Genomic DNA, 24,659 nt, shown 5'->3' with positions numbered 1-24,659 from the left:
ATGCCCGTTTCAACTGCAACAGGCTGGCATCAACAGCCAGTGGGTTTAACCAAGGCATCCATTTTCCCACGTACATCGCCGATGATACCAAACTGTTGGCGTGGAAGAAAATAAGGGGTTGTGGCCGAGATTACTGGTGTGGGGCACAACTCTGATTTTTTCCATTTGTTGCAAAACACAGCAGGGTCAACACCCTGCTGCAGCAAGCAAACCTGATTGCTGGTGAGCAGCACCTGCAGCAGCAGGGCTGCATAGGGGTGGTTCACCTTAACAGGGTCATAATCCTGGGAAAATATGGTGCTGGCGCTCTATGCACATGGAGCTTTTGCATGGCTGTTGAGGCCAGAATGACAATGACAGCGATGCCAGCCCAAGAACACCAGCATGGGTTTGGGGAAAAGGAGGAGATTTGCCCCTGTCCTAAGGAGGACCTTGGCATACCTCCAAGAAAAAGTTTACATACTGGCTCACACTTGAAAAAGCAAACCCAGGGAGGGGCGTGTTGTGCAAGTGGTTGGAACTCCACCAAGTTCTCACTTGCAAGAGGGGAAAGACATGAAAATCTCCACGAGGCACTTTTAGTGCTTCCCATGACTCTCAGCCCTAAGGGGAAAGCCCACATCTACCTCCTGGTTGGGAAACCTGCCCAAGGCTCACACTAGCAAGTGTTTCTCAAGCGGGACTTGTTTGCTATTGGCAGCAGAGCCTTTGGGAGTATTTACTCAAAAAGAGCAACAGTAGGAGTTTCTATTAACTACCTTTTGACACTTTGACAACAGAGTTGGGTCCACCCAGCTGGCCTTTTTTCCACATTGTTTGCATGTTTCCACCTGCTACAACATGAAAACTTAGAGGAAAATCTCATGTGTTTTCTTATGAGATTTTTCCTTCTGAGAAAACGTGGGAACCGGTCCTCATCTGCTGCTTCAGATGAAAGAAGAGTGTATGGAGGGTAAGCAACGAGGAGGACAAACAGACCATGAAGCAGCAAGCCCTGGGAACCAACCAGCACCAAGAACCAACAGAAAAGCATCCCAGAGAGCTGCAGCTGCAAACTCAAACTCCCCTGGTACTAATTTTTCTCTATATGTTTGATCTAATCTCATCACAACAAAAACCAGTGCCGATGCTGAGGATAAAATACCATGAGCTACCCTCATTATTAAATAATTCACATTAATTATGATTCTATGAGGTATCTGATGGCTGTATAGAAACATAAGTAATGAGAATAAAATTCACTGTAAGCATGTTACAGAACATCAACCAACTTGTCCTGCAGAGCCCCAGAGACAGTCACAGCACATGCTCAGCAATGCCATCACATTAAGAAGCAACAAATTTGTGGGTTATAGTCACATCTCCAGTCAGACTTCTGTCAACATTTCCTTCACTTCTTGCAGGTGCAGGAGCAGAGCAGACTATAGCAAACAAAAAAAAACACCAAAAAAACAAAAAACAAACTACCTAACATCACCCAGCCATGACTGCCAGCCCAACAAGGCACCCCACAGGCAAGGGAAGCAGAAAGCTGAGGCTGGGCTAAAACGGCTTTCACCTTTGCTCAGAGGATATTTTAAGGGAAATCACATGGCCTGAGCCTGGGGATAGGAGTTCAGCTCAGAGAAGCAAAAGCTGCAGATGGTAACATCGAATATCACCCAACTTACAACAGATATATATTTATATATATGCACAAAACAGAAATATATATGTACTCATATGTAAATTTAAAGATCACAGACCTGCGGAACTCATTGCCATAATATAACCAATTTAAAGATTTTATCCATATTCGAAGAAATTATGGATATTTATGGTAGGAACTTAGTCATCCCAGCTAGGGATTTCTCCACTCTTCAAGGAGCACGTCAAGCTCCATCCATCCAAAGGCAATAAGAAATGTCATTTGTTCATCACCGCCATGGGGATTATTTCCATCTCCTTCAAGCTTCCAGTTGGTGGCTGTGGGAAGCCAGACCAGGTGGACCACAACCATTTGACAGCCCCGACCAGATGCATTTCTGGGTTGCTTTCAAGCCCCAAGCCCATCCCCGGCTCCTACTGCCTGCATTATCCAGCCCCGCAGCCCACCAGATGGTGCTCTCGGTATTAGTTAATACCGAGTTAATCCACACCTTTGCCTTCCACTGAGAAACTCCAGCACAGGTGGGGTGTGGAGAAACACCACCAAAAGCAACAGATTCCTGCACTTTCCTAGAGCACCAGCCAGAATGCATAGCTTCATCCCAGGTAGAACATGGTTCAAAAACCAGAAACATGTTTTTGAAGCATCTGGAGGCGATGGTGGGTTAAGAGCACTAGAACGTGCCTTCAAGCCCAAATGCAATATATGGGCCTTTACCAGTAGCACAATGTTGAGCCAAAGCACTGGGAAAGATGAGGGAAGCAAAGGTGGTGGGGAACGTGAGCATGCCCCACCACTCAGGACATGATTCCACATGCCAATGGACCTGTGAGCTCATTGGAAACCCTCTGGTGCATCATTTCTTGAACACCTTCTCCACAGACCAGTTTCTTGAACTTTATTTATTTCCCCACAACCAAGAGAACTGGCTGGGATACCAGTGGACTTTGCAATTTCTGCTTGCTAGAGATATGAAACATTTTCTACTTTAGGGCAAATGCTGTAATAGCAGGGAGAGGTTGTGCAGAGCTGTTGAGGAATCTCCATCACCCCCAACATGGTCAGCTTGCACCGACATCCACCAGCTGTGATTTTTTCTGAACTCTGAGGTTCCTTTCAGCCTTCATTTCTCCCCAGTTTTCTATAAGAGGAATGTCTGCAGTTCCCATGCCCTTTGCAGACTGCGATGTTCATAATTATATCATGTCTGGAGAACTGGGCTAATGTAGGGTTGATCCTGAGGCTGTTTCTTTGGCCCAGCAGGATGGACTGTTTTCCTTCCGTGTTTCTGGCTTAACAAGGCTCTCTTTAATTTCTCCTTAATAAAACTTGGGGCAAAGGGGAACATTTAATGTGCAGTTAAATAAAAAACAGAAAGCATACCGTACTGGCCAACTTCCTAAAAACGAAGTGCATTTTCTACAGTCATCCATGGGACGTCAGCAGCGAAATAAAACCCCAAGCACAGAAGCCTGACCACTAAGCAAGCCGGCAGCTAACTACGTGGCTTTTGTTTTTTACCAGTAATGAATTTTTATCGCTGAGAAGCCGGAAAAGGGAGAGCATTAAAGGTTGCCTGCACGGGTATGCAGGAGCGCTCCAGCCATTTACGCCTGTAATGAGTTTTGCTGCCTCTGAGCAGAGCACAGGTAATAACAGATCATAAAGTGGGTTTACCACCCGAATTGCCAGTCTCTGAAGGTTACTAAAAGCCCGTTCAAATAAGTATGGTCAGATCTGCCTGGCTATTTTGAAATCACCTCTTTCTTAACGGTTTAGTGGAAACCTCTGTTTCTCCACTCATTGAAACGGGCGAAAATCAGGAGTGGAGCAAATGGAGCCAACATGGTTTCATCCAGGAGAAGAGCCTGGCCAAAATCACTTAAGTTTGTCTGATGATTCTATTTATTTGCTTCGTCCAGAGCTGTCCCATCAGCTCACTGACTAGTTATAAAACTTCCCTGTGTTATGAAAACTGCTTATATTTCATCTCCACGTTGGACAGGGTTAATCCAGCCCTGGGATGTGTTTTTTAAGTGTTGTGACTGGAAAACCCTCCAGGGCTTGGGGCCCCCTTGTTGGGTGGAAAAAGCCCTGTGTCCCAAGGGCTGAATCTCCTTGTGGCAAGGGGGGGTGCCTCCTGGGAGTAGGGCTGATGGAGGTTCTGGGGAAAAATAGCCCCGCACTCCCTTTGCTCCCCCCCTGCAGGAAACTGCCCAGAAGAGCTGTGGGTTGATTGTTTCTAGTGTGTGTGTGGGGGAAATAATCAATTTCTCCTTTTCTTTTAGGATATGCAGTGGTGCTGGAGATAGCTCCAACAACCTTTGTTACAGAAGCCCTTATTATTATACCACTTTTCCCAAAAGAGCCTGAGAAGGTGGGCAGTGCTCTCTAGAAGAGAAAAGACACACTCACTGCTGCGGTTTCAGTGCCATGTTCTGCTGCCCCTTCATAAGGCACAGAGACCATCACTTCCCCACCTACTTTCCCCTGTCCCCCTGAGCTGGCATCACCGTCCCTGGCACAAGCACCTCCTTCAAACCTCCACCAAGACCAAAAATGCCTTTTCTGCTCAGCCTGGACCAAAGTTTCTCCTCTTTGATGCAGCCTCTGAGAGAGGGAGAAGGACTGCACTGATTTGGTGGGTGTCCTGGCACGGCTGTGGATGTTACAGATTGCTTCAGCGTTTCTCTGCTCCCTCACAGAGAAGCAGAGCACATGCCCACCCAAGGCAAGGCAGAATTACTGCAGCAAAGTTGATGCATCAGTGCTGTGCTTCAAAACCTGGTCCCTGAGAATGGAGTAGCAAAATGACAGGGATGCAGTTGCTTAGGTAGGAGGTGCATGAAGCTCCTTGGAGACTCATTAATAATTTTGAGAAACAAATCTCCTTGGAGCAGTCTATCCCTGGACTTGTATTAACAGAGAGGTAGGAAGGCTACAAGGTCCTAAGACACAACCAGAAGGGTGTACGCAGTGTTTGGCATAAGGGAAGATGTGCAGCTAGTTAAGAACAATGTCTAAAGCACCAAGGCCTCAAGCTTGGACTTGCCCCGAAGGATGGTGTCCAGGGCCTTGGACCACCTCTGCAGCATCCCATGGTGCTCTTGATGTGGGGCAGAGTACTCACTTCTGCACGTTTTATTTAAGAACCATTTCACCTTTTGGAGAAGCCAACTCCATCTTGTGTGCATACTTTTTCATTTACAGCCAAAGAGAGAAAAAAAAAAGCTGCATTTCAATTGTTCATTTAGCACTTTGATTTCTCTCCATTTAACTTGCCTTTGTCTGTGTGGGAATGTGCATCTGTGGGAACGCACAATATATTTTAATGTTTTCTGCAGTTGTTTAGTGAGTCCCCTTCTGAAGCCTTATGGACCACCATGGGCTGAGAAACTGGGATGGAAGATCCAGAGAGACAGCCTCGTGCAAATCCAGTGTCATCCCTTTGAAGTCCTCAGGGCTTCCACGGCAGCCAGAAGTAATTAGTGAGAGAAAGGGATTGTAAGAGCCATGCTGGCTCGCCGTCAGCGCTTCCCACTGACTTTGAATACAGCGGAGCTGAGCCAATACCATGCACTGTTGGAATTACGACACCAAATATCCAACCTATTTATTGAGCCCACTGCGGGGCTCGGGGGCAGCTCTCTGCAGCAGGACTTCTGCTGTCAACCTCGCACCGTGTTAGTACCAAAATTACTTAGCCTAACTACACCAGGTGTTCAGGTGCAGTGGCTGAACTAGTCACTCTATCCCTCCTGTACCACTGTCCCACCGGGTCAGGGGTGGCTGTAGGCTCTAATTTCCTTAGCAGACCAGGTTCCAGGAAGACCAGTACAGCTAGCAGCACGAGCAAGAATTACCAAGTGACTTCATGCAGTTCCTAGGTTTGCAGAGAACATCAGTACCAGATAAACAAAGTGCTCCTTACCTTACTAAACCTCTTGGTCTGCAAGTGCTTCCCCTGCCACAGGGTGCTGAGCCTCAGCCACCAGGACCACTCCTCTCTCTTGATTCGTGCAATGGCTCCTGCTGTATGATTTTATATTTCTGCTTGTCATTTTCTCCCCTGTCTATAAAGAAAAGTGGGTAAAGTTAAAGACACTTGTTTATCGCTTAAGTAGCCAGCTCTCCTGTGCCTTCCCCATTCATGGCTGCTCCCTGCAGTTGGGAGATGTTACCTTCCCAAAGACGCTTCACACATCTAGGAAATTCCCTTCTCCACCACTGAACTGAGATCAGGTCTGTAGAGTGGCTGGAGGAGATTACTTCGGGGATGTTCTGGAAGAAAAGTAGGGAAGAAATTTAAAATTTGCAGCCTGGAAACATACAAATATTCCTCCAGTTTTTTCCCTTCTAGGAATGGCTTTGAAAAGCACATTCCTGTACCTCTGTTTTTCTTCTGTTTTGCTTTCCTCCCCACTTCTTCCTGCCCCATTACCTCTTAGCAAGGTTACTACTTTCCATGACAAAGACCTTGGGCATCACCAAGGTCAGAAGGGACCTCGGGAGGTCTCTAGCCCAACCTCCTGCTCAAAGCAGGGCCACCTCAAAGCTGGATCCCAAGTTTTGCATGTGGATATGAACCGTGTGCTATAAAGATGAGCACAGATGTGACAGCAGGCTGTGTTCTGGGCAGACCACTGAAATTCCCAGAGCAGCTTTTCAACAGTAAGTCCTGATTCATCCAAAATAATTTGACTTGTGGGAAAATTTTGATTTTGAAGGAGTTGGACAGCAAAACCTCAGAAACATTTAAGTTTGAAACCAAAAGCTTTATTTCATCTTTTTCACGCTGGTTACTCTACCCTTTCCGTTCATTCTGATATCATTTTACCTAGCATTTAGACTGAAACTCAATGGTCCACTTCAATAAGGTCACCCCGTGTTTCTGACTATGTTTCACAAGAACTTCCGCTCACTGGAAAAAATTCAACTTTTCTTCCTGTTCTGGAACAAAAGCAAATAGAAAACCATCAGAAAATTTCATTCCATGTGACAGAAATTAGACTTTCTGGACAGCTTTTGTTGCTGTCAAGAAGGGTGGCTGGCTGAGACAGCTCATGAAAGCTTTGAAAGTTCATACAAAGGCTCTAAGCTGGCAATGTGTCCCCCAACCCTTGCACTGACTGCCAATAGCGTGTGGATGGGATTTTTCAGGGTCCCCTCAAAGAACTGAATATATGGTTCCCAAGGCGCCTGAGGTCTCCAGTTTTGCTAGGCTCCTTTTGAAGAGTCCTAGCCTTTTTTTATTTTTATTTTTTTTTTTTATTCTGCTTTAGATAACCAGAGTGGGCCTCTTGCTCATGGGAAGCATTGTTAAACGTGTCACCTCCCACCAAGAGAAGCGAAGAAGGGAGGGGGGGAAAAAGCCACATGAAGATATTAAAACAAGAAACTGGAATGCCTAAACTGCTCAGAGTTCGTTCTTAATTCACATATCCCTATTTACTATTGAAAACGGCTATTTAGCTATTTATGGCATTGTAAGAGATCACTCTTGGTTTCCGCTTAACCTCAGATGGATGGTTGGCCCATATGTCTCATGCTGTACTTAAGTAGGATGGAAAAATAAGAGTGGGTATAGAAGTGAACAGACCTTTTTGGATGGTCACATCTGGTCCCCATGTGTAAGCCCAGCCTCGCGGAAAGCCTGCTGACAGAGAAAAGCTGCATGCTGTGGTTCTAGACAACCTTCTTTTATAGATATGTTATATATATACACACACACATCCATTTTATAGATATGTGTAAATATATACACGCAGATAGACATTGAGCAAGAAAGCTTTCAATATTTTCTTTTCTGAAGCTTGCAAAGCTCATTTGGCCCCACTGGGCAGCAGTGATTTATTGTGGAGTGCTATTCCTTGCATGCTGCTGGATGGCGAGAGGCTGGGGAGCAGAGGGGAACCCCAGATACCCCTGAGTCTGGCAGGGAAGGACCTGGGACAGAAAGCAGAAGGACTGGTGTGAAGTGTTGAATAAGTTTATGTGAACTTTCTAAGCTGCACGCAGAGCGCAGGTCCTGGGGATGGGCGAGACAAACGCTTTGCCATGCAGCCAGATCCACCAGCCCATGCCCCGATGCCCACAAAGCAGAGCCAGTGCTGCTCTCTGGCCAGCAAAGTCTGTCCTGCTCCACTTGGATGGAAAGGGGGTGCCTGGGGATGCCTCTGCTTAGTTTCAAAAACACCATTAGCATTTACGCACCTCCTTCTTTAACTCCAGACCTCTAATTCACTCACAATTTTCCCCATATTTGCTTTTCAGCCATCTCGCTCTCATCAGCCAGGGAAATCCACACCACCAGCTGTGAATCCATTTTTTTAAGGCCACTTGAACACCGACACTTCTTTCCTTAAGACCAGAAGCCTCCCCTTTCTCCATCTCCACGGCAGAGTTGGTGTCTTCTTCCCTTAGCACCCCAGGACCCCGACCTCAACTGTGACAGTACAAATAACACCGCTGGGATGTTACGGCTAATCAGCAGGGCATCTTTAACCTATTATTAATTTGGACAGCAAACAAACAGGAAAAAAAACAACTTGTGTCCTTGCTCCAAACATTTGTCTCCCAAGGAACCCAGGCTAAATACAGTACTAAGAAGGGAGCAAGCCACAACTGTGCGAGCACTGCCGATGACCTGGTGCTTTGCTGAATTAGGGCCAACTGCCTCCTAATATTAAATCCTTGTCAGGGGAGAGATTGCTGCTGGGACTGAAATACACTTGGATGGGATAAACCGAAGCACGAAACAGGCACTTGAAGGAGTATTTCCCCTTGGTGAGACCATAGATTTTTTCACTGCAGATCCAAAAGGCATCCACATGTTACTGTAAATCAGAATTTCTGTGGCAGCTCGGGGGGGGGGGGGGGGGGGGCGTTAAACACTTATTTCCCTTTTTGCTTTCATGTTTGAGATAGGTGTCTGATGCCCCTGCATCTTTCTGAACCCCCATCCTCAGAAGACCTTCTGCATGGCCCCATCCAGTGACCCCTGCGGCAGAGAAAATTAATCCTCCCTGCCACGCAAACACACACAGCAAAACCCAACAACCCAGCCCTGAGCTAGCAATTAGGTTTGGAAGAGCACATCAAGCATCGAGCCAAGTGATCTCAAGTGATAGAGCAGCCTTGAGCCCCCAGGGCAGCTGACTCAGGAGCTATTTACACTCACACTATCACAAACATTTCATCTCATCCCCTAGTTCACCACATGCCATGGCTTGGAGCAGACTGTCAGCCCTCCTGTGGAGGTAGTAGCTCCTATGGATGCCATGAATCCTCACCCCAGCCTTCAGGGATAGCTAAGGCATCCACACAAGCTCACTTTTCCCCACTGCTGTGCAACAGAATACACTGGGAGCCTGATACCCTGCAAGATATTTTTTTGGTGGGATGGGGATGCCAGCAGCCATATGCTGCCTTTTGCAAGGGCAGGGATCTCACCAATCTCCTGTTTTCTGAACCCAAAATGGGATGGGCGGAAGGATGTGCCAGCTCTTTGCAAGCCGTGGGGACAAACGGGTGTATACGGAGACTGTCACAAGGGAAAGAGGCCAGGGAGAGAGCAGAAGATAGGCTGGCAGTTAGAAAATAGTGGGAAAACAAAAGAAAACAAACACCAAAACAACAACAACAAAGTGGAATTGGTGGAAAGTATTACAAAACACCACCCCACTTCCTTCCACAGCCAGTGACTATAAGACTTCCTTTGCCATCTATCCCATTAGCTGGTGTTTTTCTTCATCGACTCATCCTCAAACCGTGTGGCAATGCCTTGGGGCAGGATCCACGGCGGACTGGGTCTGAGCCGGCTAGTCTGCAATGTGATGTGCCCAGCAGCTCCTTCCAACATGGCAATGCTTGCCTTACGCTCACAGGCACCAAAGGGCCAGCTTGCCTGCAAGGCATTTTCTCCATCCCCAGCAGCTCTTTTATGCTCCTGAGCTAGTCTGCTACGGAAACTAGGTCAGGAATTCACATCAGCAAGGATGCAGGCTTATCCATCATCTGCTTTTTTTCAGGAGAATCCTGCTCACAGTACCTCTTTGTGCCACATTGGAGCAAAAGGGCCCAGGACTGATAACTGACCTGCTTTTCTCTGCTGGAAAAAGATCGTCACATCTTCCTGTGCAAAGCTGCCACTCCGAGGCCCTGATTTAAACCAGAAACTGTTGGTGGAGTTTTTTTCTCTGCTTTTTCGAAGGACCTGAAAATGATCTTTCAATAGGCAGTGATAAGTACCAAGGAATCATGAATATTTGCATTAGAAGCTGCCATTTGTTGTAAAAACAAAGAAAAAAAAAATCCCAATACCTGCTCAAAGACTCCATTTTCCCCTCAAGCAAACCTCAGAATGGTTTTCAGCATTTTCTTGAAGTTTTACAAGTCAAATCATTCTAGTCTGAAATACAATATTTCTACAGCATCTACCGATATGGAACATGCTGTTCAAATAAGCCTGCCCATGCTCATAAGTAAGCAACACGTATTAATTGCTGCTGGCTTTTTCCAGGGACAGGAACACGGTTCCACAAGGGCATTAAAGCAAACATTTCCCGAGTGTTTGCTCATTTTTATCCTACAGAACACCAAGTAAATGACCAAAAAACCATGTTGTTAAGAAGTTGAGTAAGCATTACATTTTCTTTCCTTTAGATCAGGCCATAACTCTTGCAGCAGGGGGAAATTTCTGTGGCTAAAAGTGATTATGAGAACCAGGGTTTGAAGAAATGGTCCTTACACCTTGGATAGATGCTGTGGACCCTCTGCTTGGGAATGGAGGGCTGTTTGGGGAGTTCATAAGAGATGGGCTTTGTTCATATGCAAAATTCTTTGTATTTCCAAACAACACATGCAACTTTTCCTGATTTTCTCTAGCAGTAAACTTGACTCTGCCGAAATCAGAAGCAATTGGATTATGCAGAACATATATAGGAATTGAAAAGTTGTCAGGTTTCCCTCGCCCCAGGTCTATGCTATGCACAAATCTGGAAATCGGCAGTTTGCAAGATAGAGAAATTCCTGGGGATCATCCAAAATAAAAAGTAATTTTCCTATTACAAGCAAACCAGAACTAGAGCTGCAAATTCAACCCTTTTAAAAACTGAGCTGCGGTTTGGATGAGACACCCTGAATCTGGATCAGTTGACTCCCATTTTGATGTGAGAACCCAAACCAGATTGGTTTCATAATACTGCTTCAGATGTGGCTGAAAAATTCATGTGAGCAACGGAGCTTCCAATGTTTTCCTGCTTGCAAAATGGCTGCAAGTCCTAGTTTGAGCCAAGGAGCATGAGCATTGCTAGCAAAATCTGTCAGCGTCAAGTCTAGGACCACATTTTCAATGAGGTTACAAGCCTTTCTGAAACCTAATTCCCAACCAAACTGCCCCACGACAGCTTTCCATAGCTTTCTTGGAGGCTAGCTCAAGCCCAAAGTTTTGTATCCTTTTGGAAAGATGGTTTTGGAGGCAAACATTTTCTTCGTATACTTGGCTTTCCTTCCAGTAACTGCTGTAAATGTTCCAGTCTGTTTTGCAAGCTACAAAACGTTTTCCATTTGCAAACTGAGCAAGTTTTAATTACTCCCATAATTTTGCCTAGAAGGGAAAAGCCAACCGTATTAATCAGATAATGAGAGCAGTTGCTCCGATACACAAACCAGGGTATGATCTCAAAAAATAAACCTAAAGCACTGTTTGGATTATACAAACGTGTCATAAAACAAAGGAAAATTGACTTTGGAGCCTTCCCTCTAACTTTGGGTCTTACATACCCTCAAGGCTGCCTGCATATAACCCCGTTACCTCCCTATCGTCCATCCCCAGCCCCTATCTCTGCAACAAGGGCCTCTGCCAAATACTACTTCTAGCTATATCTGAAGGATAAGGCATACAAAGCTATAGCACATTCAAATAAAGACTGAAAATCATTTCCTTAAAGGAAGGAGCTATCCCAGTTTGTCTTCCCCTCCTTTTGGTTATACAGCTCAGATTAGGGGTAGTCAGGAAATTACATCGTCTTTGGAAAAACACAAAAAAAATTAAAGACAAGACAAGAATATCAAGGAAAAGGAAATTTTTTAAATTCCTGCCAAAAACAATCCCAAAACTTTTTCGAGGTTTCAAAGGCTCAGTTACATTTTTTTTTTTTTTTTTAAGTTTTAACGTAACAAATAGCACTTTGCACATGCTTCTTGTTTTTAAACAAAACATGGGTCGCTATAAGAACGTGCATCTTTTCTTCCAACTTTAAGTTTTACTATTGAAGACAGATGGATACTGACGACGGAGCCACCAAAAGCCAACATCTGCCCCACGATCTACAGTAGATCTTGAGTACTATTGAGAGGACTAACCTGGCTCTGTGTATTTATGACCAAAGGGAAGAATTTTTTTACTTTTAGAGCAGAAGTTTATCCCTAATGCTTTTTGATGAACAACTGACCTACAGAAACACACATTTGCCACTGTAGTGTGTGACCTTTGGTTTTTCTAAGCTGAAAGGCAAGCAGGCTGAGCATCCTCTGAGCAAAGGTAAGCCCTTCTGGGTAATAAAGTAGGAAAAAGAGACATTGCCATGGAACACATTGTGCCTAAACACAGGATCTATGATTCTACAATCAATCAATCATTGGTCAGTTACTATGGACAAACCTGTTGTTTCACCTCTGCTCCTGACAAAACTCCATGGGGAAGAGGGAAAGAGCAGAGCTTTCCGAGGGATGGAGATGAAACACAGCTGAATTATTTACTTCCAGTGTTAGATTAACCGCACTATGGGAACAACAGGGCCAGGTGGTTAAAATACGTTCATCAAAATGATTTATGTCTGGCTTTTGTAAGAAGATATTATATGACAGGCTATGCCATGCTCAGTTTAACTCAACCCGAATGGTCTTAGCACTGCCGATTCCCTGCAGCTTACACGTATATGTGATTTTTCTCTTGGACCAATGTGGTGAAAAAGCAAGTTAACTGTGTGCTTTTGCAAAGAGGATCTTTCAGCTCTCCATCACCCAGCTGCAATGATTTGCAAGCCATTGCCCCCACAGGCCCATGCCACCCAAATTCTTGCGGCAGAGGCAAGCCTGGCCCCAGGTTTTGGGGCTGAAATCACAGAGAGGCAGGAGAAGTGCCCTGCAGAAAGTGAAATGAGGGCAAGCCGTCAGCACTGAGCTGGCACTGGAATAAGTCTTCCTTACAGAGATAATCAGATCAGTCTCGTCTGACAACACGCAGTCAAGGGGGGCACACGCGAGGCTGGCTGCAGATGAGGGGACCTGCCGGAGCTGGCAACACAGCGAGGCGCACACACAGCACCCCCTCGTATTCAGCAGGGGATCAGAGCTCAATATAATTCTGTTCAATTCAATAACAAAAAACTATGATGTTTGCCTTCCGACCCTTCCCTCCCAGCACTAATGGTTTGAATACCATAGCCCTGTTTACATCCAGGGCTGTACATGCACCGTCACATCACAGGACTTAACTCCTGATGCGCAGCTGGCAAAGAGGATGCTTTTACCCCCCAAAATGGAAACCTCTCTTACGGAGGCTGGGCACAACACTGGTGAAAAAACATTAAATTACCTGAAATTCCTGGCGACATGATCACTTTTCCATGCATAGGGCACGAAATTCTCTGTCACATACCATGACTCCCTTTAAAAGCAAGGTACCACTCTCACTGCGAGCTGCTGGGGCACAGCCAGCTCTGCCAGCTCCTGGCTGGCCCAGCAGAACAGGAGAGAGTACCTCTCCAACTTTCTGATCAACTTCCCTGGCTTAAGCTTTTGCAGCTGTCCTATGTTGAATATATACACCCAAAACCTTTGACACTGCTGCTGCCTTGTCCTTTCTAAGGAGAGGAATGTGGTCTGAGCATCCCAGTCCTGTGGGAGAAGATCCCCCATCTCACAGCTTAACCAACGCTGTGGCATTGGTAATGGTCCTTTAGTGTTCCTCTATAAAACAAAAACTCAGTTCCGTGTTTATCACGGTATTAAGGCCCATGCTGTGCAGGATGGCCAGGGTTGATGGGGGGTGCAGCTACCCGGAGTAGGCTGGCTCGTGGCTGAGGTGCTCTCCACAGCTGGCTCCTCTACAAAAAAGTTCCTGCACATTTGGGGCTCCAGCGGGATGCCTTGTTGTCACTTGTATTTGGGAGAATGACAGCAGCACAGTGACCACAAGGAAATCCCTTCTTGCCAGGCCAGCAGATGCCAGCCATACTGTGGAAGGAAGGAGCAAGAGGGAGAGATTTCAATGTCAGGGGCTGCAGAGAAGCCACTAAATCTTATCTATCCCTTTTTTTAATATTTGCCCTGGCATGAGAATGACTGAATGGAGAGTGACCCCTCGAAACAGCAAGGCAGAGGGGAGCAATGTGAAGTCCCACCTTGTGGGGTAAAGTTTCCCTCTACAGCTCAAGGGCCGTACCAGCCAGACCCTCCCTGGGGTCTTCAGGCCCCCAAGCATGGCAACCTCCACCCTTTCAGAGAGCAGCCCCAGCCCTCTGATCCCATCCTGGTTTTACACAGCTTCGCACTAAGCCTCGGTAATCTGTAAAACACCCGGTTCAGCTGAGATGGTGATTTCCCAGAGGGGGAAAACGCAGTGATGCCAGCACGGTGCTGTGACAGGCAGTGATGGCATGGTGGCTGCATGGAAGAGACACGGGATGGCATGGCACGGTGGCTTGCCCTTCCCAAGCAGTTCCCACCACCTCCATCTCATCCCTCTTCCCCGTGCTCCTCTCCTAGCCCTGCTGCTCCAACTCATTGCCTGAACAACCTCTTTCAAGAAGCTCCTGGTTATTCACTTTAAACAACCCTCCCCAGGGAGCACTCATTAGATACGAATCTTAGAGCAACACCCAGCAAAGTCTTCACAAGTTTTGGCACGTGGGCATTTGAGACAGGCTGGAGAAAATCTGTCCCTCATCCCCAATCTAACAAGCATCTTTGGACCGGGGTGAACGCGAAGCATCAGTTTGTTTTCTTTTGTTATTACTGAAGATCAAGACAAAGCCAGGAGAACGGCAGAGGGTCGCCGGTGTCAGCAGGGAAATGGAAGAGGTCAAAGCAGCATCATTAGCAAAGCAACGCGCCACACGCTGGCTCCCACATCTGAAGCAAAGGAGCCCAGCCCAAGAAGCCCCTCTCCTTCCATCTTCCCTCTCCAAGAAGCCTCCATCCATCCCCTCCAAGAGGAGTCCGCAGAGGTCTGAGCTCCACCCCAGAGCTGCAGGATCCTCACAATGCCAGCAGCCCCTACACCATCTGCAACATCCCAGTCACCACTCTGCAGCAACAGAAACACTTTCATGAAACATCCCAAAGCAGCAAATACTTGTGGCTAGCTCTTCAGTGGGGTAAATAAGTGCAGCTTGTAAGTGTGAGTGAAACCACACTTTTTTGCTTCTGATCTGGTGACACAGCTTGTCCTAACCTCATTTGTCTCTTTGAAACATCAGCATCACACAGCAAATCATGCTACTTAGCCTACAGAGCAAACCACTGCTTCAGCTCCCGATGGCCAGAAGACGATGACAGTTTTACAGCAGCAGACACCTGCTGCCTTTGACCTGGGGGCTCATCTGCCAGAGCCCTTGGGCAACCCCCAGCCAGGACAGGTCCCCTGGGAGCAGCCCCTCAGTGCCCAGCCACCCTTGGTGCTCACTCCCGAGCCCCATTTTTTCAATATGTCATTCACCCTGTCCCGACACTACCAGGTTGGCATAAAAAAAAAAACATCTAAACCATCTTTTCAAGGATCAGCCTTTGGACAGGCTTAAATCCTAAAACTCTTGCCAAGTAGAGGCTGACTTCCCATATCCACCAGAAATAATTCCAGCTGCCTCACGGAGCAGGCAGGAGGCTATCCTGCAGCCTCTTGTGGACCAGAGAAGTGCTCCTACCAAAGTCTGGCAACCATCACCTAAACATCATCACTCAAGAACAGCTAGAGCACTGACATATACTTGTAAAACATTGCTTTTTTTTTTTTTTTTTTTTTACTTTAAACACTTGATTTAATGTTATGTGTTAATATAAGTATTATTTAATATTCCACCCCTCCCTTCAAGCAGCATGAGGTATCCCATAAAACATACAAGCTGGCAGATAACAGTGATTTCTTGACCTTTTCTGCACTGATCTCTATTTCATAAACACCATCAAGGCACCTCTTACTCTGCTCCTCAGTAAATTGAACAGCCCTAATCTTTTTAACCTCCTCCTCTACCTGTGGAAGACTTTCCAAGCTCCTCATCATTTCTGCCTGCCTTTGCCAGCCCCACTCCAATCACATTACCCTCTGGCTTGGGCACAGCAGAGCTCCCCAAGGTGACAATGCTCCTGTCAGTTTATAGGATGTCATTCAGATACCCTCAGGATTTCTCTCCAGCACTTAATGCAGTCAAATACATCCTGCAACAGTAGCCAGGCACCACCGCCCAGTGCAGCATCTGGGAATAACCAGTTCTACTTAGAGTGTAAAGCTGGACATTTCTGCCATGGGAGGAAGAGGTGAAAAAGTTAAAACTTGCCTCCAGGATCAGCATTTTCAGGTTTAGAGTTAAAGGTTGACAAGGAAATGACCATCTCCCTCAAGCCCTCAGACACAGATACCAAGGATCCCAGTTTCCCCCATTTTGGGTGTCCTTAGGACATGTTAACGGCACTCATCACAGCCCTACAGCTGGAATTGAAATGTCACCTCTGGAAGGTCAACAGCACAGCACCAACGCACTTGGCAGCCTCTGGGCAGTCCTGGCAGCTCCTGGCACATGGGGATGTTTAGGGACTTCATTTTCACAAAAAGGATGGATTTGGCAACCCTCCAGTCTCCGGTGGCTGCTCTGAGAAAAGTATTTTGCCATGCAGCATCCCTGTAGCTGAGGGAGAAGAATATTTTCCTCTTCCATGCTAATTTTCTCTGGTTTTCTACTAAGAAAACAAACCAGTTTTTAAAGAATGAAATGAAACCAAAAGCAAAATTATTTTGCTTTTCTCACAAACCCCCCTTCCCCTTTCCCTGGTGAGGAGATGGAAAATTATATGGGAGGCAGAAGAAAAATAAGGAGAAAGTGTTATTTAGAATACTTTTCTGCATGAAAAACTAAAAAAAAAAAAAAAAAAAATTAATCAAAAAGAGCTGAATTGCCATGCTTCTCCTGGGGTCACCTCATCCCTCTAAGCCTCTCACCCTGCAGTGATCCAGATATTTGCACGCCTGCTTATGCTGCAGCCTTTGGGCTTTCCTGCAGTATGACAATTTAAACCGAAAAGGCAGAGATTGCAGACAGAAGAAGGGGAGGAAAGAGCAAATCGGATCCCTCCAAAGATAAATACTGTCTCCTGGAAACTGGGATGGCTGTAAGCCTCTTGCAGCTCATTGCTCCAGAGCAAATGAGCTGGTGGTCTCCACCCAACGATGGGCAAACATCCAACCTTCAGACCCTCTGTTCCAAAATGCTGGCAGCTGTTGAATGTCCTAGCAGCATCTGCTGGGCAGAGAGAGCATCCAGAGATGGGACACATGCACAAGCCCTCACCATCCCTGAGGAAGGGCAGAGGTGGCCAGCCCTCTTTTGCAATGCACGGTAGCCCACAGCATGGTGAAGACAGTGCCCTGGGTGCGTGCCAGATGTTCCCTTGTTTTCCTTAAAGAGTAAGGGAGCTTCCCAAAAGAAGACCATGCAAAAGAAATGAAGGACTGAGTCCAAGACCAGGCAAGATCTAATCAGCCCAGCTTAAATTCCTATGTCACATCCAATTAGGCCTTCATCCTAAAATGGGATGCGCAACTCAATCAAGCTGAACCCCAGCACATCAGTGGGGTGGGCTGTCCCACCTCAGGCAAGGCAACACTCCCAAGACCACACCACCAGCAGACAAGTTAGTGCTACCTACGGCTCTTGGGCCAGGTCGGTGGCAGCAAATGCACCCATCCACAAGGCACCACCAAACAAACAGAGTGATTTTTCCTACCTGCCACAAATCTATTTCTCAGTGTATGGGGATTTCCGTAACTTTTCATGCATATGGAGATTTTATTTTTCCCTTCTTTTTCAATTACATGTTTCATTAACTGTCTGCACCTCCCGATTTGCTGATGGCTAGCTGAGGTTTCCAGACTGAATTAATGAAGAGGGAAATAAAGCAATAATCTATTACCATTTACAGCTGCCACGGGATGATGCAAAACTTAATCAGTTGTTTGTAAAATACCTTCACTAGCAGGGGAAAAAAGCTGGGAAAAAAGCAATCCCTTGCTGAAGATAATTTCCACCCCATCTCCCTCTCAATTATCTTTTGAAGAAATGCCTGGGGAAGTGGAAGTCCTCAAAGTGTGTCCCATGGATGACAGCTTTAGGTTTTCTGCTAGAGAAGGCTCCCAAACTCCTTCCAGCAATGCCATTGCTGCTGGCCCTTCCCACTGGTCACCAGACTATGGGATCACTGTTCTTCCGGCCACATACAACCCCACTGCAGGCAAAAGAGCCACCCTTGAGGACCAGAAGATCTCCCTTTGGCTTTGCCCAGCAGCGAAGCATGAGCTGTGGTGGGCTCTCAGCCAGACATGGTGTTATTTGCATCAGAGACCGTGCCCTGACTTCAGTCAGTCCTTTCAGCCTTCCCTTGGTTCCCCACAGGTTCAGAAGTTCTCTCTGGTCAGCTCCGCCCATGACAGATGGGTTTAGTCAGCACTCCTTGGATGGGCTTTTTGGGGACAAATCCATCAGCCCCATTTCTGACAAGATCGGTCCAATGAGACATGCTGCCCTGATGCAGTCGTGCCAGGACTGAGATCCACATAGCTCTTCCTCAAAGACGTGAGCAGCGGGTAGATGCAGACCTCTGAACAAGACAGCCCCTTCCAGTTCACCTCTGCTGAACCATGTGAGGAGCAGCTTCAGTTCACTGTCAGCCATCACCACCGTCCCAGCAGCGTCAGAGGAATTTGGCTGGTCCCACACTCACACGTTTCCCCCTGAGAATACCTCTCCACTCCCTGACTCGGCCCACGCTAATTGTGCATAACATTTTAAAGACCACCCAGCTTGAGCTGCAGAGCATTCAGTGATGGATAAAAATAACAATTGCATTAAGTGAGGCTATGCTCCTTGCCAAAAAGATTAGCAGTGGGAAAACTCCTCCTTTAGGGAGCTTTGCAGCCAAGGACTGGCCTGTAGGGTTCATGACCGACAGCATGCCCCACGTACGTTTAACAGCTATGGGGAAAACGTGGGAAGAATTACAAGACTGGTGACTTCCCCTAAATCTTGCTTTTGTCCTCATTCCTAAAAGGGAGAGCATGGTCAGGTCAGCAATCCCGGCAAAACAGTAGGCAGCCGGCCCTGAGGCTCGTTTATCAAAGATATTATAGGGGGAGCTGGTGGCAGGAAGGGTGTACCAGCCGAAGCATCATCTTTGCCTCCTGTCCGTTTGTTGTTAAAACCAAACCAAACCAAGGATATTAGAGAAGGAGGAACAATCACCTAATTTGTTTGTCAAACAGACTTCCACTGAGCACCTCCAGGGATGGGTCCATCACTAGCCACCCCAACTTGCCACACATCATCGTAGAATGAAGAACCAAGAAGAGGCACGAGCCAAATGATGGAGTACGGAGAACAAGATTCCCCAGAGGTGAAAGATGAATACTGACATGTACACCCACCCCCTTCAGTTATTTTTATTTTGCGGAAATGTAAAGAAAGGAATAACAGACTTGAGACTTGTTAGGTACAAGTGAATTAACCTGTCACTGTGCTGATGGAGAGAGAGTGCTGTAGGACCCAGAGAGGTTCTCTCACCCATTGCCTAAAAAGCTGAGTGAAAGACCCAATACGCTTGCTAGCTTTGAATATTTAGAAATCTGTTAACAATGCTTCTGTTCCTCAGGTATCTCAAAATCAAGGACAGTGGATTCCAGCCTGTTTAGAGAAAGTATTCAAAAGAGTCAGTTGTTCTGATGTTTGTGGCTTTAATGATCCTGCCAGAGGAATGATTCGGGGTGAGCACCAAGAGGTTTGTACTCTAGACGGCCGATCATCAACTGTTTAAAATTCCTTGTGGGGCTTAAATATTATGTCCATTTTCCAACCCTTTCCAACCCTTTCTCAAAATAATTCAGGAAAGTCTGTTATATGGCCTTATACCTGTTTTTGCTGGAAAGAGCATTTCAACACTGGACTACAGAGGACTTGGTACTTTATGCACAGAATTGGATTTTTTGGCTGCCTTTCGCCCTTCAAATCTAATCAGAGGTTACTTGGCTAATTTTACAGTGGAATGTGGACACCACCTTTATGCTACATTAAAAAAAACAACAAAACAACGACTTGTCACATCAGAAACACAGCAAGATCTTGCAGAACCTTTAGCCTAAGATGCAGAAGCTAATGCATGCACCAATTATGGTTTTTGTTTGTTTTGTTATTCTCATACATAATAGCTCCCTTTCCCCATCTCCAGTCAGTTTCTGACCACTGCTAAGCAGCAGCCTTGACACCTTCTGAAGGAACAGTAAAATGTTGGGATGGGAAAGCAGACAGTGGTAATATTTAATGATTAAAGTAATTTCTTTGAATCTCAGACTATTAGGAACCTGCCAAAAATTATTCCAAGTGAGCTAAGAGTTGCATAGGGTGACAACTGTGTATAGGCAACCATGACAAAAAAGGTCTCTCAACACCTTCTGAATTAATTAATAAAGTTCCTCCACCACCAAGCCTTCTCCTGAGAGCCCCAGGGCCCAGTTTTCCTGCTTTTGATTGATTTTTACTTAATCACAGAGCTTGTTAGTCCCTAGCAAGCACCCACATTAATGGGGCTGCTGCATCATGCTTGATTTCCTTTGGATTCCATGCAGGGGACTCAGTGATGGTGCCACCCAGCCAGATGTTTCCAACATTGGAAAGAAATGCATCTTTTCTTTTATTGGACACTCTGGCAAGAAAGCCCATGTGGAATGTAAACGCTGTACGCAGAGATATATATTTTCTTTCGCTGTTTATAAACACAGAGCCCAGTTCTTCCCCCACTGGGGTTATACGAGACCAGAATTTATCTATGTTCGAGAACGTACTCCTGATTTACACTGAAGTGAGCAAGCAAATTGTCTGCAGGAAAAAAAATAGACTAGGCAAGCAATTGTCACTTTGCATATAGATTTGAATACACATACAACACAATATTTAGATTACTTGCAATAAACAAACTGGCCTCAATATCCACAAGAACAAACCTCAGATCCAGAGGGAAAGTCAGGGAAAAATACTCTCATCTTCCCCAGCAGAAGGGAGGCTGCTCAGACATGAAAAATGCCCTTGGCAACACCTTGATTTGACATCTGCTTTGACATCCCTGAGCCAACCCTCAAATTTTCTTTGCTAAAAGAGGAGGGCCAGAGTGTCACAAACCATAAGCCCACAGGTCTACAAAGGTTTTTCTGGTTTCTCTCCAGCTCGTTGTTGCTCATCCATATTCCAAGCTTCCTTCCCTTGACTCTTCTCCTGCCTTTCTGTGCCCCATCCCATGTTTGCTGCCCCACAGGACCACAGGCTAGTCCCAAGAGTCACTGGAGACAGACTGCTAGGCTGGGTCTACCTTCTCCCACCCGCCTGCTGGCCCAGCCTTCAGTACCTGCAACATCACCCTGTGATTCTAATGGACGTAGGCATGTGGTTTCTGTTCGTGGGCTAAAAAGCACGAAATCAAAGTAAAATGATTTGATAGCTGGCAAGCATATGGATGATGTAAGAAGGATGGTTAGCATCAAGTGTCCTTACAAGACACTAGAGAAGTCACTAATGTTTTGACATCAAGAAATTTATGATACTTGTGAGGCTGAGCTCTGATAATGATGCATTTTCTGGCCCCAGCACTGCTGTTATTGTTGAAATAACATGAATGTACTGGTAACGGAATAAAGCATTCTATACATACATATGTTTACACACACTCATATTTATAGATGTACACTCAGACACACAGGAGGGGATAGATAAATATCTGTAGTTCACAAACGAGCAGTTTTAGGAAACTGCAGGACACAAGGGAGGATTTTGTTTAGAGTACAGTTTCCCCCTTTCTCCCTCCAAGACAAGATCTCTAACATCTGTCACCCATGACCTTCCAGCAAAGCTAAAGGGCTCACGAGTACAAACAGGCACCACACAGAAAGGCTGAGCTTTGGTAGGGTGCTCACTTGATTTTGGATGGATGAGGAGAGCTAACTGTGCTCATCCCCTGCAGCTTCTGTCTGCCAGGGCTGCAAAGGTCTGGCAGGGTGCTGCTCCTTTGCCATGTTGATTTAAAGGGTTGGGGACACCCCTCGGCCAAAACTGGCCAAAGGTAAGCTTCATCACCAACACTGGATCTCTCTCCCCCCATCCTCACCATTTCCTGACTGTATCTGAATATAGGTGGAGACACCTCACTCTTTTAATCTGTTTTTTTAATACTCCTACGGAGGGAGTTGGAGATCATCAAGCTTAATAAAGCTCAATATGTTCAGAAAACATCTCAGCATCCAGTGCTGCATGACAGGTTAAGTGGATGGCCATCAGCCCCAGGGAGAGGGCTACCACCAGAAACAGAGCTTACATTAGCAAAGGCAAGTACGTGCTGCACCCAAAGAAGGGGAGAGCTATCACAGCTTGACTTCAAGCCTAACCACTTCGTTTGGGAGATCAGATTCTCATGATGGCAGGAAAAGATTGATACCATACATCTTCTCTTGCTCTGGAGGTGGTGCCAAGCCACATAGAAGCACACCCTTCCTTCGCATCAAGCCATGCTCAGAAATCCCTGCCGGGGCTAAGTGGCATTCCAAACCATGAATCATACATGCTTTGCAAGTTCCCATCATAAATGTCTGGCAGCTTAACTTATACTGGGCTTCTGCAGAATGAAAAATGTGTGCCATTTTCCTAGGAATAAAACAAAGCAGGATCTCCTTTCTTCTGTTATCCGTTTGAGGGAAGTTTGGGCTTTCTTTTCAGGCTGCCTAGAGGCATATGATGGGGCAAAAATGTGGGGATAAAAAAAAAAAAAAAAACACCCACAAAACACTACCTCTACTTAGGATACTCATTCTTTGCAGCTGACTCTTGATTCTGGCCCAACGCCCCTCTTCCTTTGGACTAAAGTAACCATCACAATGAAGTCATATTGGGTGGTCTATTAAGAGCACAGACCTGAAGATGAGCTGAACAAACATGACAGATGCTGTTATAGTCGTTTTGTCTACAAGGCTGGTTCTTCTTCCGTGCCTTTGGATAGCTCTTCACAAAGGCCCAGAAAGGGCAGACAAATTATCCCACAATACGCTGGGATGTGCCATGAGTCCTTGGCATCAGATATATGCACCAGGGACAGGGTGGATGCTACAGTCTGAGGATTATTTTGCAGTCAGTTTGCTCTCACAAGCTAGCTAGACTAATGTGAAGGATCAGGGGTATAGCTCGCTGCAGTGAGCTGTGCTTGGTGCACTGCCAAGCACCCCTAGTGAGGTGGCAAGAGCAAACTTGCTGTGAAAGACAGCTAGAAAGCTTCTGCAGAATAAGTTTTCTGACTTATAAAGCATAAAATCAAAATCCTTCCCTGGACAACATCCCTTTTGTTTAACGGGGAAAGTAGTCCTGAAAAAGCAAAGTTTTTCTTTGGGAAGACTTGAATGGCCAAGCCTTGGGAGACTGTTGACTTCACTTTTCACAGCCATCAGGAGGAAGGTGAATCTGAAGTGATGATCAGAGGGCTGGAGCCGCTCTCCTGTGAGGGCGGGCTGGGAGCTGGGGTTGTTCAGCCTGGGGATGAGACGGCTCCGGGGAGACCTTACGGCAGCCTGCCAGGGCCTGAAGGGGCCGCAAGGAAGCTGGAGGGGGCTTTTTACAAGGACGTGTGGGGATAGGGCAAGGGGCAATGGCTTTAAACTGACAGAGGGTAGGTCTAGATATAGATATTAGGAAGGAATTCTTTTCTGTGAGGGTCTGGCCCAGGCTGCCCAGGGAAGCTGTGGCTGCCCCATCCCTGGCAGCGTTCAAGGCCAGGCTGGATGGGGCTGTGAGCAGCCTGGGCTGGTGGAAGGTGGCCCTGCCCGTGGCAGGGCAATAGGAACTAGATCCTTTCCAACCCAACCCGTCCTATGAAGTACTCCATCCAGGAAAGGCCCTCAAGAAAATAAAACCTATTTGTTGCAGATTTTCCTCCTCTTTCTTTATTGAGAGGAGGGGGCCCTCTACACAGTCATCCACATAAGGATCAGAGTCCTTTCTTCACTCTGCTCCACATGCCACCAGTTTACACACCCACACACAAAATCCTTTCCCTGCAGACATGAGCTGCACCCATCCACACCCCTTTCCTTGCCTCCAAGTCCAGCTGCCCAGTGGAGACCTCAAGCCTTGCAAGGCAACCTTTCCCAGTTTAATTAACCCCCCTCATTCAATCCCTCTGACCATGCTGCAGTAACAGCAGAAAGGGGAAAAGAGCTGGAAAAACTTGACTAAATTCCTTGTGCTTGAGAAAAGCCCTTGGTGGGGGTCAGGAGCTGCAGACCATTGAGATACCCAGCCACTGGAGACATGCCCACATTTTGAGAAATAGGTGCAAGATTAAGGGATATTTTTCCATGGTACAAAACAAAGAGCACCACTCAGATACATGTTAGTTAAAAATAAATAAGTCAACAGAAATCTCTTTCCAGACCAGCTCAAGGTGAAGCTGAAGACATTTCTCTCCCAGTTGAGGCAAAGGATGTTGCAGAAAAGCCCAGCTTTTGTGTGAAGCTGAGCACCACACAGATGCTGTTAACATAAATCTCTTGTCTGCACATGGCAAATGCCCTAGGGCTAAACAGGCATCCAAGGCAGTCAGACCTCTCACCCCCTAATCCACAAAAACCAGGAAGAGAAGAGCGGGTGCAATGTGAGGGAGGGAACAGAGCAAGGGAAAGGAGCAGGGACTGCCATGAACCCAGAAGGGTTCACCA

At 46.4% G+C, this 24,659-nt stretch overlaps 1 long non-coding RNA gene across 20 annotated transcripts in view; it reads right to left on the bottom strand.

Moving 5' to 3' along the window:
* LOC308068744 overlaps positions 1-24,659 on the bottom strand; it is a 111,875-nt gene that overhangs the window by 50,868 nt on the left and 36,348 nt on the right. For all 20 annotated transcript variants that reach the window (XR_013930088.1, XR_013930089.1, XR_013930090.1 and 17 more), the window contains 3 exons: positions 6,486-6,598; positions 5,830-5,929; positions 5,580-5,721 (listed from right to left, as the gene is read on the bottom strand). This is a non-coding gene — a long non-coding RNA (uncharacterized lncRNA). The remainder of the gene's footprint in view (positions 1-5,579; positions 5,722-5,829; positions 5,930-6,485; positions 6,599-24,659) is intronic.

Source organism: Falco punctatus, assembly GCF_963210335.1.
Source record: "Falco punctatus genome assembly, chromosome: 8".
NCBI lineage: Eukaryota > Metazoa > Chordata > Aves > Falconiformes > Falconidae > Falco > Falco punctatus.
Note: the sequence above shows the minus strand (reverse complement) of the source record. Positions and strands in the feature narration are given on the sequence as shown.